This window comes from Felis catus, chromosome D2, assembly GCF_018350175.1.
Source record: "Felis catus isolate Fca126 chromosome D2, F.catus_Fca126_mat1.0, whole genome shotgun sequence".
Classification (NCBI taxonomy): Eukaryota; Metazoa; Chordata; class Mammalia; order Carnivora; family Felidae; genus Felis; species Felis catus.
In genome coordinates this window covers 29,296,847-29,313,201 of record NC_058378.1, presented here as the reverse complement: position 1 = coordinate 29,313,201, position 16,355 = coordinate 29,296,847, and the positions used below count along the sequence as shown (strand labels likewise).

Genomic DNA, 16,355 nt, shown 5'->3' with positions numbered 1-16,355 from the left:
GAAGTTAACCCCATTGCTTGGTACAGATTAAGTATGCTATAACATCATTAATCTTGGCAGCAGCCTGGGTTTTGAAAATTCAGATGTCATTGGTTATTTTTTAAAAGGATCATCCTTAGATTTGGCTAGCCTAAAATACATTGGCTTACAGCTAGCTTCTTAATTAAATCACCCAGCGGTTTATAGGAATTCTTCCCATTCATTTATTCAACAAAAATTTACCTAATGCCTATTATGTACCAGGTGCTGGGTATGTGCACAAAATAAACTGAAATTCTTGACCTTATGGAATTTACTATGAGATCTCTTTACTCTTTTCAGTCATCTTGAGAATCCCTATTGTATACTGACTAAATGTAAAATTTCTTTGTTTATTGAGAAACATCAGAGGTTTCACTACTTTTTTATGGAGCTTTGTATTTACACAGGCAAAGTGAAAAAAAATTCAGGACAACTTTTCAGTAATACAAGTTGAAAGTACTATTACTGGGGAGGGAAAATGGTACCAAAAGAACTGGATTTTGTGGATAGGTTGTTTTTATTACCATAGTAATCCAGTTCTCTAATGACAGATTCCTTTGTTCTCTTACCTAATCCTGTGCTGATACCAACCTCAAGGCTACTTAATTGTGTTTCTGCCTATATTTCTATTTATACGGCTCCAACAGTATCTTTTTATTTAAAGATAAGATCTTCACCCTCTATCCCACTCAGATCTTGAGGCCTAATCAATATAACTGCTGCTAGGTCTTCGTTAGGGATGTAGGAAAGCGGCACCTCTATTTCAGATAATACATAAATGTGCTACGATTTGATTTTCTAAAAGGAAATGCATGCACACACTGTAAGTAAACACATTTCTACTTCCGTGCAAACTATGCCATGAGAAGATAGTGTACACAATTTTCTGAACTCTTCGAAAAAAAAAACTGGATGTAAATATTTAAAATAAATATTACTTGGCAACTGTGGACATTTTGCTTACAATACATCAAACTTGTATTCTAGATTCTAGTTTTTTAAAATTAGTTTTTCTCCCAAGTAACACAGCCTCTAACCTGGGTATGATCACAGTACTTATGTAAACATTGTACCACAAACCTACTCAGATTTTACCAGAGTTTACTGATACAAAGAATAATTTTTAAAACTTAAAAAAAAACATTCCAACAGAGTTAAAAAGAAATTTCATAAGTGACAAGTAAACACGAGGTTACATGCCCTAAGCCTTCCTCAGACAGTTGAGTGGCCTGTCCAACACATGTGTTTATTGTGGTTTGAACATGATCCGGTGCTTGCCTTCAGCTGTTTTCTTAATTCAGTCACTCAGCTACAGAAACAATTTACTCACATTGGGATGATCCACAGCAATACCAAGGAATCTGGGAGATCTATGACAGAGGAAGTCTTCACTTGGAGGATAAGCATCCGAAAATGTCCGTGCTAGTAGATTTGTGTGAAATTTTATATTTCTTATTTTCCCATATTGCTATGGATTTTAATACTTTAGAAGAAATTGCTCACATATACCAAACTTTCAATAAGTTTTGTTTAAAGTTAATATATTTACATTGACTTACCTCCCTCTCATATCAGACAAAAAGAAAAAAACCCTCTATATCTTATTTTTAAAGGACAGAGACATGTATGTATCTCCTAACCTTTGTTAATGAGAATAATATGCCAAAGACAAGTTCTTGTCCATCCAAAAAGATGTATGTATGCTGGATTATAGAGAGTCTTATACAAACCCCCTGATACAATGTAATTGAGAAATACAGTTAAATCCTTGCAAAACTTCTTTTTCGTCTAAACGGTATTGAAAATGCTGGCCCAAAACTAAAATCAAAAACATTAAAAAAAAGCTATAAGCTGAAAATCTTTTTAGTTTTTAAAACTAAAAACATTTTTTAAAACTATAAACAGAACACCTACTTTAAAATGTTACCCTGAAAAGTAAATCTGTGTTTACCTGGAGGAGAAGCGCCATTCCGATATCAATCAACCAGGATCATCCAAAGTCCAAATCTCACTGCCTAACTGTGTCAGCCACAGAAGTATCATGAAGGAAATGTGATACCACCCTAACAGAGTAATGAAGGGTATTTACAGGGTTCCGTGGCAGATCCAGGGGACAGTCGTTTAGAACAGATTGCTCTTTGAGATCAACTTTAATAACTCAGTCTGCACGATGTTCTTATCCTGGAGGGATGGTGGGGGTGGATAATGACTAAGATGACTAAGGAAATAGACTTTCTTGATCTTTCATTAGATTAGATGAAAAGGATAGTAATGATGGAATTTTAAAGAATGAAGCATAAGAATGGACAAAATATCCATACACAGGATGCATATGACATGTGTAAATACCCTTTTTTGATATAAAACTAAGAATATGGTTAATACATTTATTAAAGTAAATATGGGAAAAGAATTATTATAATACTTAATATATGTGCCTCCAATTTTAGAGTAATTAGATTATAGCTTCACTTTGTGGTTTCCATGAAAACACAATAGGACTTCCTTGTGCTTTTGATACAGAGAACGCATCAACGTCTACACTTTAAACAAAAAATTTTTTTTAATGTTTATTGATTTTTGAGAGAGCGAGAGACAGAGTGTGAGCAGGGGTGGGGCAGAGAGAGAGAGAGAGGGAAGGAGACACAGAATTTGAAGCAGGCTCCAGGCTCTGAGTTGTTAGCAGAGAGCCCGAGGCAAGGCTCGAACCCACAAACCATGAGATAATGATCTGTGCTGAAATCAGACGCTTAACTGACTGAGCCACCCAGGCGCCCCCTCAACGTTTACACTTTTTAGAAAAAATTTATTTTTCCAATAAGAAAATTTGCATCCCAGGGCGCCTGGGTGGCTCCGTCGGTTAAACATCCAGCTCTTAGTTTCAGCTCAATACTTGATCTCACAGGTTTGTGGATTTGAGCTTGACTGACAGTGCAGAACCTGCTTGGAATTCTCTCTCTCTCCCTCTCTCTGCTCTTCTCCCATGCACGCATGTGCATTCTTTCTCTCTCTCAGAATAAACTTAAAAAAAAATCTGCTTCCCAGAATTTTTAAAAAGAGCATCTGTGATTAACACTAAGTTACTGAAGAAATTTAAAAAAATTAGTATCATGTATGTAATCCCGAGTATACAGTTGATTCCCACTTCTTACCACATTAATATGATTATAATAGCACGCATATAAACATATCATCTCAGTAGAAATAAGTTAACATTTCTTAGCTCTGTGCTGGTTACTAGGCTAACCTCTTTATGGACATTGTGCTTTATTTCATGTATTCCTCCAACAGTCAATGACGTAGATACTGTTATAATTCTCAATTTACAGATCAGAACCTGAAGCTTAGAGGTTAAAAATTTGCCCAATGTCACACAAATGAGTAACTGAGCCAGGATTAAACATAAGGCCAACTATAAGTCTATGTTCATAGCCACTGCAAATATTTAAATACTCACATTTCTAGTGTACTTGTGAAAAAAAATTAGGGATAAAAATGAACAAACAACATACTCTCTTTTAGTCAGCATTTTAGAAGAATGCTATATAGAATTTTAAGTTTATAATTTTTCTGACTGAAACAACCTCTGAAGTTTTTTTTGTATGACTAAATAAGTGAACAAAAAGAGGAGAAAATATAGAAGGAAAAAGGCAAATGCTCTCAGACAGACTCTATCTGCGATATTTTAGCTGAGAACATGAATTGTTATAAAGAATGAAGCATTGGGTATTAATGCTGAAAGGTAGGGCATTGGAAGACAGTCTGAATGCTTTGACAGACTTATTATTTTTTTGTTTCTGTTTATGATAGTCATCTTGCTGAGACCATTTAAAAGCTTTGCTCTTCTGAAAGTAAATTTAAGTGCTCTGGTGTTACTTCTCAGCACAGTGATATGGGTCAATAAATATTTTGCAAGTTAGGGATAGGAAACAACAGTTGAAATATTCTCTCTTAATAACATTAGCACTGAATATCTTAAATGCCAGTATGCCAGGCCCTGGGTGATTCCACTCAGATTCTATTTTTGGGCAGCACTGATAGCTCAGCAAGCCAAAAACAAAGTTCAGTGTTCTTACACATGACCCAAATAATCACATTAACACTAACGATATGAAGGAAAGGAAATGGGAATTAACATTTCTTCCGAGTGTACTCTAAGCTGGGAGCAATACTCGGAGCAACCCTACAAGGTATGTTACTTGTGAGTTATAAGGAGGAAATGAAGGTTTAAAGAAATTTAGTTTTCCCCAAGTCACCCAACCAGAAACCTGCACAGCTGAGTGAATTCAAACATAGGTGCTTTAGTTTAAAACAAATTATCTTTCAATTGCATTTTCATGAAGAGCAATTCAATCATGCAGGTTAGTTAAAAAATCAGAAATCACCCAAAGAAGGAAAGTCACCATTAGTTTTATATGTATTGATGGGCAAAGGGTTATTAAAGCTATGACTTTGATTTTGGAAATTTGGCATTTCTCTAACAGAAGCCAGAACACAGAAAAGTAGCATATGACTATGTCTAGGGCTACGTTCTCAAAGAAGATTTAATAAAATTGGTTAACTGAAATAGCAAGGGCCAATACACATTCCTGAGTAGTTATCTTATTATCCAAAATCTGAATGGAGTAAACCATGAAATGAGTAAATGTTAAATGGAAGCGACTTGTTGGCAAGGAGGGAAGAGTACAGAAGAAGAGTTTGGAGAATATAAACCATGAAAAACTCAGAAGGAGTTTGTATTTTATATCCTTAACCAAATTTACATTTTTATTTGCATGTGGATCTATCCATTTGGTGTTTCTTGCTTTAGTTTTCTTTTTTTTTAATTTTTTTTCAACGTTTGTTTATTTATTTATTTATTTATTTATTTATTTATTTTTGGGACAGAGAGAGAGAGACAGAGCATGAACGGGTGAGGGGCAGAGAGAGAGGGAGACACAGAATCGGAAACAGGCTCCAGGCTCTGAGCCATCAGCCCAGAGCCCGAAGTGGGGCTCGAACCCACAGACCGCGAGATCGTGACCTGGCTGAAGTCGGACGCTTAACTGACTGTGCCACCAGGCGCCCCTTAGTTTTCCTATCAAATAAAGACAGCATACTTAAATGCAGGAAGACCTGAAAAATGTTTTCTTGTTTTGCCTTTTCATTCATTCTGCTCATCATCCAATTGCTCTTCATTCCAAACTGAAAATGAATTGTTAAAACCGAGTCTGTTAATATCTTAGACCTACTTTCCTTTTATTTCTAGCCTAGATAATAGCTTTAATTTAAAATGTGGATGATAATGTCAATAAAAGGGATAAGTACATATATAATGTCACAGAGAAGTTAAACACAAAAATTTACCATGGTGTAAACTGAGCTGGGGATAAATCTATTTGTACATAGTCCACTTGCCTGACAGTTTTGTGCAAATTTCAACCAAGAATAAGAAAGGCTTAGTATAGGGGCGCCTGGGTGGCGCAGTCGGTTAGGCGTCCGACTTCAGCCAGGTCACGATCTTGCGGTCCGTGAGTTCGAGCCCCGTGTCAGGCTCTGGGCTGATGGCTCGGAGCCTGGAGCCTGTTTCTGATTCTGTGTCTCCCTCTCTCTCTGCCCCTCCCCTGTTCATGCTCTGTCTCTCTCTCTGTCCCAAAAATGAATAAACGTTGAAAAAAAAAAAAAAGAAGGAAAGGAAAGAAAGAAAGAAAGAAAAGCAAAAGGAGCTTCCTGGTCACTCACTCTATTTCACATCACCAAAAAAAAAAAAAAAAAAAAAAAAAAAAGAAAGGCTTAGTATAAACAGAAATGTGATCATCTCAATCCCATAAAATATAAACAACCTTTCTGGTTTTACCTGTCCTTCTTCTACACAAATATGGTCTCCAAAAAGTTTCACCAATATTTCCTGGCCTTTTCTTTCCTTTCTGCCTTTGTTCATTGTTTCTTCAAATTTTTATGTAAGTAAACAACTAGTAGCTGTAATATTACTCATATTACTGAGTCAAACTAATTTTTTCATGTATGTATTTATGTTTATCTATTTAACTAGATCAACTCCTTGAGAATTAGAGCCATAAAAAAATTTCTCTAAGGGCTACAGAGTTCTGGTCTCATGGCATGGCACAAAGTAGGCACTTAATAAATATTTCTCCATAGCATGCCATGAAACGATGCATTAATTGTTGAGTTGTTCTAAATTATTCACTCAATTCTACAAATATTTACTGAACATTTATTGTGTTTCAGGAAAGATTAAATGACCTAAAGTCTCAGCACCATTAACTGATTTGTCATTGGTGTTTACGATATTAGTTTAACACAGAAATACTATTAAGCATCAGTTCAGTTGAGGAAGGGAGCTAAAAATTATTGGATGCTCATTGTGCACCAGTCATCAAGTGAAGAACTATATGTGCTTTGGCTCAATAGATGCTCACAGTTCCTAAGATAATTGATATGCCAGACCCTTGCTTTTGGAAAAGGTTTGGAGTTTGCCCAAGCTTGCTTAAGAGTTCTTCCGTAGGTGTTCCAAAGAGGCACTTTCATTCCTTTGCATCCTCTTGAACTGGCTTACTACTATTTTTGCTGCACCCCCCCCCCCCCACCTTTAACCTTTGCATAACTTTTGCTTTTCATCAGGTCCTTGCCTTCTGTTTACTCCATAAAATCAAACTCTTTTTTGCTTCCATAGACTGCTTCTTTGAGTTTGGGTCTTCAGGACCCTACTGCCCAATGCTGAGGGGCAGTTCTGTCTACTCTCATGCTCTGATTTTAAGGGTCAAGTCACAGACTGAGCTCCCTATTTTCCCAGAAATAAGAAGTACACTTAAAATACACATAATAGTCTCTAATTTAGATTAAGAGTTCATCTATTTGTGACTGACTCCAAATTGGATGTCCTGAAAGGCAGAAAAGGCAGAAAAGTCAGAATGAATTACTTAGCTCTCTGAATGATGCTAGCTGACCCAGCCCAGTGTCCACATCAACCAAGCTTTGTTGTTCATATTTAATACATAATTTAATTTGGCAGCCCAGGAAGTATGGGTCATTATCCCCATTTTATGGAGGATGAAACTGAAAAGATTATATAGTACTGTGGTTTTGCAAATTCAGGGATCTGAAAAAGTCTCAGGAAGCACACCTTGAGATTGTCCAAGGTATACTATATTATTATACTACTTTTATGGAGGAGGAAACTGAAGATCAGAGAAAAAATTTGCACAAGGCCACTCAGAGCTGTGATTCACACCCAGCTCTACATGACGCCAAAGCCCAAGCTCTTCTCTACTACACCACACTACCTTTTAGAGGAATTGACGCTATTAGTAATGCCTTTAGGAATCAATTTGAGACAAAACAAAACAAAACAAAACAAAACAAAACAAAACAAAACAAAACAACTCAGAAGATATAGAATAACAAGAAGGAGATCTCCAGTGATACTGGGGTTATGTTGATTTCCTACAAAGTCCTTCTGAGTCCTTCTGAGTCCTTGGAAATTTGGATGGTTCATGATCTTTGACCAAAGAAACAACTTAAAGGTATTGAAGCAATAAATAAATAAATGACAAGTCCCTCTGTGCATCTCTATCTGCAAATTACTAGATGTAGTGAAGTTAGACACGAGAGACTATATGGTTACTATATTTTAAGTAGGCATATGCTTAGCCTTTCATCTTTTTGAGGTTATTTACCATCACATATTGGTAATCAGGCTTTAATAAAAACAACAACAAATATGAAACCAAACCAACAGTACTGCCCTTGAAGTCTTTATTATGATTATTTTGTACAGAAGAAAATTAAGCACTAGAATTCCCATACTACATGTAGATATGTGTTAGCAGTAAAACCCCGATTGCCAAGTCTACCTTATTAATTTAATTCAATAAGAGTTATTTGGGGGGACACCCCAAGCTTTATCTGTTGGCAAAATTGGAACAATAAGTATATGCCAAATGAGACATCATGCTTTGAGTAACTGAGTATAGATGGCAACTTAAAGAAACATAAAAAGTAATTATAGATAATTTTCTATTTCTAGATGGTAGTTATAGCAAAATTACTGAGTCTTAGGAGAGTATTCATGAGAACCAATGATTTTATGTTATTCATTAAAACGATCTATTTGCTCACGAACTTTATTTTAAAGGTCATTCATTTCAATGTACTAAAAACTTTCTCCTTAACTACTGGGAAATCTCATAAAATAGAGACCAGATTTTCAAAAATATTCTTATCTGCCATCTTATCTGGCATGAATAGCAACTGTGAGATTTGGGTGATCATTTATTATGTTTACATTGGGATAGAGTGATTGACAGGGTTTTATTTTATTTGATTATCTCTCCTCTATTAATTTAGAAAGATAAGGTGAGAGAATGTTTCCAAGTTCAGGTAATGTTTAGCTCAAACAATGAAAAAATAGATGAGCAGAAAAGTAATTGTAAAATCAATATCTTTAAGTACCTTAAACTTAGAATAATGATGCACATGAATCAAATTTAAGAAAAGATTCATCACCTCTCTCAGAAACAAATAATAATAATAACTAGTACAGAGAGATGAATAATTTTAAAGTTGAGACATTAATATATGCTTCTTGGTTTGCACACAGAATTAAAAACAATATATTGTGGTATAGTAAAATGGTAAAAAAAATCAAATAAATGCAATAATTAGGCAGAGAATAATCGTATTGAGAGTTGGCTTCCAACTACGTCACTCATTATCTGAGAATCATTAGGCAAATTATTTAATCTGTTTCCTCATCTCTAAAAAATGGAGGAAATAATAGTATCTACATCATTGGACTGCTGTGAGAATTAAGTGAGTTAGTACTCTTAGAACAGTGCCTAGCTTCTAGCAAGTGGCCAATAAATGTTAACCACCATGACTCACATTTTCATTATAAAAAGATATATTTTAAGTATTTATCTGTTAATCTAGCTTTGTGAAGTCACAGGGAGTGAAGTAGACATGGTTGTGCTAAGCTGTGAACCCAAAGGAAAGGCCAAAGGCTGAATGAGCCTCCTAGACTGATGACTCAGACACAGCAGTTCAGGTTTCCAGACTGATTCAGTCCTTGGCTTCTCTCCTGACGCTGACAACAAGAATGCCAATTAGTGCCAAGAGTGATGAGTTTTTGTAACATGGGGTGCTGTGCTTTAGGGATTCAAATCAGATCACTTACATGTTGTATAGAACACCAATAGTGATCAACCAAGTTCAGATTCAAACCAATGACATAGAGGTAAAATGCTTCATATCTAGTTACCGTGTTCCTAAACCATCTGCTTCTGAATTCTAAATTCTCAACTCACCCACTGCCAATGGGCTAAACATAGCTAAAGGATTTAAATTATAATTTGATCTGACAACCCAGGTATCAAACGAGCCTTCTTTAGCCAAATAAGTAGAGTGGTGACAAATATCAGAGCAGTATATCCACTCTATGGTATGTGCTTTATGACAAGAAAATAATAATTGAGGGTACTGGTAAATATCTTATTTCTCATCTCATGTAAAAAAGGATGTCAGCATAATATTGGTATTCAACTTAGGCTAACAAAAGAATTATTAAGGCTAAGTGATTTAGACAGGAGGAAGGTAGGGAAGTAAGGAATATCTGAGTTTTTCCATGATTCTGAATTATCTAATAGACTAATGTTGAATGCATAGAAAGATGATGCATAATAAGATAAATCAGATTTAGATATATTTTTTAATAATTTTGTAATGTTTATTTATTTTTGAGAGAGAGAGAGAGAGAGAGAGAGAGAGAGAGAGAGAGAGAGAAAGAGAGAGAGAGACTGACATGGGGCTTGATCTCATGAACATGACATTACGACCTGAGTGGAAGTCAAGAGTTAGACGCTTAACCTACTGAGCCACCCAGGTGCCCCCCAAATTTACTTATTTTTAATTGTGGTAACATATACATAACATAAATTTACCATTTTAACCATTTTTAAGTGTATGGTATTAAGTACATTAATGTTGCATAATCATCACCACCTTCCATCTCCAGAACTTTTTCATCTTGCAAAACTGAAACTCTGTACCCGTGAAACAATAACCCCTCATTCCCCTTTACATCTAGCCCTGGCAACCATTTTATTTTTTATTCCTATAAATTTGACCCCTTACAGTTCCAGGTAACCTATTATGAACACGCAAAAATCTTTTTGCGTTTTTAAAGAAAGCTTAGGGGAAATTTTCTTAAATTGTTCATTTCTCATCAGTCTCTGAAGTGCAAGGATTCTGCCTTGAGGGTCTACAGTAGGCTAGTTCTAGGTAGTCTGAGTTTGTAGAGTTGTGAAATGGCTTGTACTTCGGATAGGAGACAGGGGCCTCCAGGCTGTGATGTGATTTATGATTGGATCTTCTACCTTGCCAGTGCCCAGGACAATTCTGCAAACGATGGCAAGAAAGAGTCATTGGCATGCCTTTCATGTCTCACCTCCTTTCATCTTTACACAGTTGTAACCACTTATTTTGTTTGTTTGTTTGTTTTCTTTGAAAGTTCTAAAGAACAAGACTCAGTGAGATTATTTCAGGGCAGCACAATTTACATATCACAAGGGGATTTTTATTTGTGATAAAATACTGCTGGCTATATTTTTATAGCATGGTTTTGTCAAGAGTTGAAAGGCACTTTATAATATGTGAGAGCAAACACAGTGAACTACAGCAAAGCTAAAAGCAGTTTCCTAATTCTTTTAAATACAAGGAGGAATTAAAAAGTATTGTGAGGACACCTGGGTGGCTCAGTCAGTTAAGTGTCCAACCTTTGATTTCGGCTCAGGTCATAATCTCATGGTTCATGGGATCAAGCCCCACATGGGGCTCTGTGCTCATAGCGGAAAACCTGCTTGGGGTTCTCTTTGCCCTTCCCAGGCTGGTACACGCACGTGCACGCTCCCTCTCTCTCTCTCTCTCAAAATAAGTAAATAAACTTAAAAAAAAGTCTCATATCTCCCACTTTCAATCCAATGTAAATTTAATTTAAAACATGTTGTGGATCTCTCGAGTGATAATAAATGTAATTTTTAATGTATTGATTTAGACAATACATATCAAGAAGCAACCATTAATTTAATACTTATTTCCAAAAAATTTATGTTTTATTAATTGTAATACTATCTAGTAAATTATATGTTTATTCTGTTTTCAGACAGAATGTACAAATGTACACATGGATTTGTGGACCAATTATAATTGCTCCATGGCTGTCTGGGGGTCTTAACCACAAGCTGTAAATCACTGACCTAAGAAAAAAAGCGGGTTATGGGGCGCCTGGGTGGCGCAGTCGGTTAAGCGTCCGACTTCGGCTCAGGTCATGATCTCACGGTCCCTGAGTTCGAGCCCCGCGTCAGGCTCTGGGCTGATGGCTCAGAGCCTGGAGCCTGTTTCCGATTCTGTGTCTCCCTCTCTCTCTGCCCCTCCCCCGTTCATGCTCTGTCCCTCTCTGTCCCAAAAATAAATAAACGTTGAAAAAAAAAAATTAAAAAAAAAAAAAAGAAAAAAAGCGGGTTCTAACTCCATCTCTCTCTCTCTAGCTATATGACCTTGAGCAAATCATTCTATAGGCTTCAGTTAATTCATCTTTTCAGTTACTGAAAAGTGAAGAAGATGTTTTGTTTATTTCAGGAGTTTACAAATATACATGTAAAGTATTTACATTCTAAATGTGAGATAAAAACAAAAACCTTTGAAAGTGATATATAAATATGATAGAATTTTATATTACAGGAAACACATGGAGGTATCAGCAGAGCACCTCAAACACTCTGAAAATTAAAATAGAAAATCAGCATACAATGACTAATGCATGTAAATTTAGACACTTTAAGAACAACTATCATTCCAATATAGTTCTAAGGATGTTCATAAAGAACTGTTTGTAACAGCAAAAAAATTAAAGGCAGCATACTTTTTAAAATGTTTTTATTTATTTTTGAGAGAGACAGGGAGTGAGTAGGGGAGGGGCAGAGAGCCAGAGACACACACGGAATTGGAAGCAGGCTCCAGGTTTTGAACGGTTAGCACAGAGCCTGATGTGGGGCTTGAACTGGTGAACTGCTAGATCATAACCTGAGCTGAAGTTGGATATTTAACCTACTGAGCCACCCAGGTGCCCCCAAAGCATACATTTTTTAACATAGAAAGATAATTATGATATGTAAAATGTAACAAAAAAAGCAGTCTTCAAAACAGTGTTTATAATGACTCTTATTTTGTAAAATTCTGAAGTAAAATATTCCAAAATGTTAAATGGTTATATTTAGGTAGTGGAATTATGGAAGGTTTTTCTCTCCTATTTTTTCTCAGCTGTACTTTTTAAATACTTCTAATAAGAATGTGTTATATTTATAAAGAGAAAAATAGTAAAAGTATCCCTTAAAGGCAAAAAAAAACCCCAAAAACCCAAAACAAAACAAAACACCAGGAACAAAAACAAAAAAAAATTCCAAGGACACCAGAAGAAAAAAAGAGCAAAATTTGGCTATAGCCTAATTGATGTTATATATCTATCAAAAATATGTGTGCATATAAATATAAATACATGTCTACATTTTATCTGTATTTACATCTACATCTATATCTATATCTGAGGAAGTGATCAGAGTGACAAGTAAGAAAGGGAAATCAAAGAAGAAACAATCAGCAGTGTTCAGTCAAGAGAGAGCCCTGTCTGTTCCTGACAGCGGTGCTGGGAGCCCCAGGCCAAAGCTGCCAGATGCTGTGGCCAATTACCTGCTTTGTTCCAATCCATGCTCCTGCAGCAGCATTCTGATTTAAATTTATTATTTTTTTAAAAATAGATTTCTGCCTTTAATTTTTAATTTTTTTTTTTAACATTTATTTATTTTTGAGAGACAGAATGAGACAGCGTGAGCGGGGGAGGCTCCAGGCTCTGAGCAAGCGGTCAGCACAGAGCCCTATGCGGGGCTTGAACCCATGAACCGTGAGATCATGACCTGAGCCGAAGTCGAACACTTAGCCGACGGAGCCACCCAGGCACCCCTAATAGATTTTCTTCTAGAGAAAAAAGTTGATAGGAGAATATAACATTTGGTTTGCTCTAAAGCCATCTTTCTTGTAAATTAACAAATTGGAATGTTGGATGCTGTATTACTTTTGTGGGAGTTTGGTTAATGTCAGTACTTTGCTAAAGGACTGGATTGCTGTAAGAAATTTTGAAAAACAAATTAGGTTTCTGAGTTTGGACAGTTGAAGGCCAGGTAATAGAACCTAGTGATTTTATCAAGGTAATTACAAGCCATAAGATCTTAGGACAACTAAATGGACTTCCCTAAGAAGCAATCTTATAATTCAGTGTGTGACCTTTAGCATGAAATAAATACAGGGCAGAGTGTCTTGGAGACCTTGCCATAAGATATTTCCACAGTATGAACAATGGGGATGGCATTTTAGCTGTGATCCAACATATCATTCTCAGTCTGGAGTCGTAGATAAATTGAGAATCAGAGAAAGTAAGTCAGTTATCCAAGACTGAAGTTGATATCAGCCTAAACTTGGAATTATAATTGGTGCCTCCTAGTCCAGCATATGAAACTGTTTTCCACAGCCTTTATGAAATAATATCATAGCTGTAAAATGCTCACATCCATGACTGTATCTTCCTTCTTTGTTTTAAGAAGCATTTATTGAGTAACTAGTATGTTTAAAGCACTCTGCTAGGTTAAGATTTTCTTCAAATCTGCTCTGTATGTTTTATAGTATGAGCAAATGTTTGACATTGAAAGTAGGGTAGAGGAAAATATGGCTATTTACTAAGAATCTAATACCTGCCAGGCAGTGTTCTAGACACACTACATCTTACTTCATTTATTATTTACTATTATTTATTATTTAGACGTGTACCATCTAATGATATCTTGAAGTGCTGCGCTTCACCCCATCAGGTCATATCCAAGATTATCTTGAAATAAAAATGATCCTTACTGAAAAGCATTTATTAATCACATAATTACATATAGCACTGAAGTGCCACTATAACTGAATAATCTTAGAGTAATGGGCTATAAACGCTCACTCTCAATGGGGGCTGGAGGCAATGACAGTTCTCCTTTAGGATGAACCAATGGTTAATACTCCCAGTGGAAAAGAGTTCTCTTCTTTGTAGCTACACATTTAAACATTACCCCTGACCCTCCCAAAAAGCTTACAGAAGACTACGTACTGTATGATTACATTTAAATGAAATGTCCAGTACAGGCAACTCTATAGAAACAGAAAGTAGATCCATGGTTGCCTAGAGCTGTGGCAGAGGCAAGTGTTGGTTGAAAAAAGGAGTGGCTGTTTTGGGGTATGAGTTTGTTTTTGTTTTTGTGGCAGGGGGTGATGAAATGTTCTAAAACTGTGGCAATGATTGTAAAATTCTGTAAATAATCTAAAGATGACTGAACTGTACACTTTAAATAGGTTCATTGTGTGGTATGTGAATTATATTTCAATACAGTTGTAATTTTTCAGTAGTTCTGAATTTCTGCTGTCCAATTGCATTCAATCCTTTCAGATCAACACTGTGAGACACCATTTTAATAGCATAGGAATTTTTACCATTAATGATTGTAACTTCAAAAAGCAATAGGTAAATATAAAAATGAAATCTCCAGAAAACAGGAACTCACAGAAACCATGGAGAATGATAGATGAATACCCCCACTGGGAATAACATATGTGCATCATAAAATAAATCACTGATCTCTTCTTATGAAATAATAACACTGAGAAAATCCTGGCCCCCCTCCAGGATTCTGTTGTCTGCCCTCAGCCAGCTCAACCACTCTGTGCTTCATCTATGAAAAATGCACATTGTTGCTCACTGAGTCCTATTTGTGTTATCTCTGATCTTTCCTTTTTGGTTCTATAGTATCTCATCCATTTTTTATGCCACTTGGGGGTACCTTTTCCTTACTCCTCTTCCACATGGTTTTACAATTTTTTTTAGGACAGACTCCTCCCTTTACTCCAACACCTAAAAACAAAACAACACAAAACAAAACAAAACAAAACAAAACACAGAACAGCATCTACATACCCTAGAGAGCCTCACTTCAACAAGGTAAAAAGGGGTGGTTCAGTTGAATACCTCGTGTGAGGATGGATATAAGAATACTCTTATTGCTCTATTAATCATTAGATTCCTGGAGGCACCTCTTTACTAGGCAATATTAAAGCTTTCAATTGACTGGATATCCCCTTTAGGAAGTCTCTTGCTTTACCTCCCAAGGTGAGTTCCAAAGGAGGGCCTTACCTCACACAAACTGCAGTGGAGTTCCATGGGCTAAGGAGGGTTCCCCCAGGGCTCCCGGCCCTTCACTTCACTTATTGAGGGCAGGGCAAGCTGCTGTGGCTTTCCCTTCCTGGGCTTGCCCATTCTGCTAATTTTAGGCTGCTTCCTCATGCGGCTGCCATGGGTATCAGAGCATGTGGCTCCCCTTGGAGAAGCTATTTTCTTCTATGAGCCTCACTTGTTTGTTTCCAACTTCTCTCCCTTCTTCTCCACCTTTCCACCTCTGTGAAGTTGAGCTATTTCATAGTAATAAATAAGACATCTTTCAGAATTATGCTTACTTTAATCTGAATTTATTTCTGAATCCAAGAGAACAAGGAAAACTTTTTTATATTGGATTAATTGTACCTTCCAGTAGCCAGATACGAAATCCTTTTTATACAAAAAATATTTCCTGAGTTTTTACTGTGGATAAGATGTTGCATTAGGGATGGGTGAAACAGGTGAAGGGGATTAAGAGTACATTCACTTTGGGGCACCTGGGTGGCTCAGTCCATTAAGCATCCAAATTTGGTTTAAGTCATGATCCTGTGGTTTGTGGGTTTGAACCCCATGTCGGGCTCTGTGCTGACAGCTCAGAGCCTGGAGCCTGCTTCAGATTCTGTGTCTCCCTCTCTCTCTGCCCCTCCCCCTCTCATGCTCTGTCTCTCTCAAAAATCAACTTTAAAAAAATGTATTAAAAAAAGGGTACACTTACCTTGATGAGCACGGAGTAATGTATAGAACTATTGAGTCACATCTGAAACTAATATAACACTGTATATTGTACTGGAATTAAACATTTTTAAATGTAATTATTAAAAAAAGAGTTTGCCCTATATCATAGAGATACAATAATAAGCCAAAGCAGATGTGTATTTCACTAATGTAATCTTGATAACAGAGACTTATCAAACTTCTACTGTATTCTGTGCTGTTAAGGCCTAGGAATACAAAAATTGATAAGCTAGAGTCCCTGTCTTCAAAGAACTTACAAGATATTTCAATACACATAAAGATTCAAAGAGGCAGGGCTTATAAATTCCTG

General features: G+C 36.3%; 1 protein-coding gene across 3 annotated transcripts in view; it reads right to left on the bottom strand.

Annotated features, from left to right (window-relative positions):
* MYPN (myopalladin) overlaps nt 1-15,414 on the bottom strand; it is a 112,460-nt gene extending 97,046 nt beyond the window's left edge. Inside the window, exon 1 of one of the 3 annotated variants that reach the window (XM_006937819.5) lies at nt 15,290-15,414. The gene's annotated coding sequence lies outside the window, so the exon portion shown is untranslated. Of the gene's footprint in view, nt 1-1,972; nt 2,167-15,289 lie in introns of those variants that run through there. The other 2 variants (XM_006937820.5, XM_045040051.1) reach the window with 2 other exon arrangements.
* Nucleotides 15,415-16,355: the final 941 nt, after the last annotated feature.